The sequence below is a fragment of the Pseudopodoces humilis genome, chromosome 2 (assembly GCF_049639895.1).
Source record: "Pseudopodoces humilis isolate 2021_Gansu_Grassland_sample_001 chromosome 2, ASM4963989v1, whole genome shotgun sequence".
In the NCBI taxonomy this organism is placed as follows: domain Eukaryota; kingdom Metazoa; phylum Chordata; class Aves; order Passeriformes; family Paridae; genus Pseudopodoces; species Pseudopodoces humilis.
Window position 1 is genome coordinate 1,315,955 of NC_142201.1, and position 2,694 is coordinate 1,318,648.

The following is a 2,694-nucleotide window of genomic DNA, read 5'->3' on the forward strand; positions in this document are numbered from 1 at the left end:
GCTCACTGCACACCCACACACCTCAGCACTGGGACTTTTGGCTTGGAATTCAACCCATGGACTGGAAACTGTGGGAAATTCTGGGCTCTCCTTGCTCTGGAAGGGATCAGTGCCTGAGTCAGCTGCCTGAGCTAAGAGAGATTCAACTGCAGGTGCCCAGGTCCAGGTTCTGTGTAAGAGGCAGTCAAAGCCACCCAGAAGGGAAACCTAGAAAAGGTTTTGGTGTCCAGAGCCCCAAACCTGTGGGTATCTCACCGACAGAAGCCCCTGTCTCAGCTGACCAGGACAATTCTGGGCAGAAGGGGAATGGTTTGGGTTGGAGGGGACCTTAAAGACCATCACAAAGACCCCTTTGATCTCTCCTTGCTCCACCATTTTCAGCCCTCCCAGTAATTCCTATGGAATGGCAGGGAGAGCCCCAGCTCCAGCCCTTCTCTTCTGTGGGAAAGCAGCTGCTTTTTCTACCACAGAAAGTAAATTTTGCGTTGAATAAGGTGAGGAATAACACATCAGAGAATGCTCCTTTAACAGACCCAGCAGAGGGGAACAGCTGAATTTTTGGGATATAATCCTTCCCTGGGTTATTGGCTATGGAAATGCCTTCAGTTTTGTTTCTAAGTCAAGAGAGGAAGACCTGGGCTTGGAATTCGAGTCACTCCTGGTTCAAAAACCCCAAGATGTAAAGGCTGGGAAGGAAGGATCCCTGAAAAGCATCCCTTGGGATCTGCAGCTGTCTGGGGATAGTGACCCTGCCAGCCAGCAAACATGTCTGGGGTTTAGTCAACACTTCACTTCCACATCCAGGACAAGTGGAGTTCAAATTCTTCCCAACAGACTAATTAGGCAAAATATTTAGAACCGCTGCAATTCCAGTCATGCTTTTGCCATAACATTTGGAGAAACAATGATGCTTTCATATAGACAGAGCCTCTGAGGCTGGGAAAACACCCAGGCCCTCTGTGGACACAAAATTATACTCAGGTTTAAGAGCTCTGATGACAGAAATTCCTGATGCATCCAAATATTGCTCGCTGGGCACACCTGAGAAGCTTTTAATTGGGTGCAGGAGGGCTTGAACTGTTCAATAACAGGGGAATATCATTTACAGCAGGAGCAGGGAGCTAATCAGACAGAATATTCTCTGCCAGAGCAGGCAATGTATATTTACAAAGCTTTTGTAGCTCCTTTGTTGTGCATTCTTTCCACACACCAGCACAGAAAGATCATGTTCGCAGCAGCGCCTGCTGCGAGGTGTCACATTGCCTTTGGATTTTTCCAAATAATTAAAAACTAGAAAAAACGAAAGAGAAGCGAAGGAATCCTGGAAAGGGCCAACAAACTCTTCCATTTTCCTCAGGCTGTGACAAAACCTGTGAAAAACCCAGGGTCTTTGTGCCACATGAACGTGCTCCTGCTTTTTCCTTCGCCGGAGCGTGTCGTGATGAAAGCGCGGCTGCGTCACCGGCGGCGTGCCTGAGAGAGCAGCCAGCCACTTCCACAAGGGTAGGAAAAGCAAATGCCCAAGAGTTTATGGAGTGACAGAGCCAATTCTTGTCCTGATTTATTGAACCTCCAACTGGAGCACTCCGATTCCCCTTCTGCCAAGTGATGTCGTTGGAATGCCGAGTTATTTTCTCATGCGAAAAACCAAAAAGAAGAAGAAGAAGAAGAAGGAAAAAAAAAAAAAAAAATAAAGCCTTGGAACTCTTAAAATTAAGGACCTTCTCTCCTCTTGTCAGGCTGCAACAAACCCAGCATATTTCTCAGTGTGGCTCTTTTGCCAGTGGTTTTTAAAGCACGAAAGGTGGTTTTGTTTGGGGTTTTTGGAAATAAAAACAATGGATTATGTGAGGCCAGGCAGGTGAGGCAGCATCCAGAGCAGCCTGGGCTCCTCCTCCTCCTCCTCCCCTGCCTTCCCCGAGTGCCTAATCCTGTAAACACCTTAAGGCAGAGCTGGCTCCTGCCCTTGGTGCTATCAAGTGGGAAGGCATTTCATTTTCCTGGAATGAAAGAGCCAATTTTTGCCCTTTTATGGAGCAGGGGAGGACTGGCTGCAGTGGAAACTTTCCTGCAATAAAGGTTCCCTTGTTTATGAGCCCTTTGTGTGGCACTTGTGGGACCACTCGGTGCGCTCAGGAATCTCCTGCAGGCTCTGCTAAGGAGATCAGACCTTCTCATTCCTTCTCCCTGGGATTTGGGATGGGTTTTCCAACGCTTCTTTGGCTGCCACCGACTGATGGATAAACCGAGTTTGTTCCATACGGGGAATCCCAGAAGGGTTTGGGTTGGAAGGGACCTTGCAGCCGGTCCAGTGGGGCAGGGACACCTTCCACTGTCCCAGGGTGCTCCAAGCCCCACCCAAGCTGCTCTTGGACACTTCCAGGGATGGGGCAGCCACAGCTTTTTTCTGCTCTGGCCTCTCCACCCTCACAGGGAAGAATTTTTCCCCAATATCCCATCTAACCCTGCCCTCTTTCACCTTAAACCCGTTCCCCTGGTCCTATCCCATGCCCTTGTCCAAAGTCCCTCTCCAAATTTGTGTCCCAAAGGTCTGAGATCACCAGAAAAGCCACCAGGAGCAGTTCTGCTCTCTGTTCAAACCAGTTCCACCAGTAAAAAAAAAAACACATTTGAGCATAAATCAGCCCTGCCAGACCCAGATTCTTGCTGCCTTTTCAGTTTTGAAATGCTGGT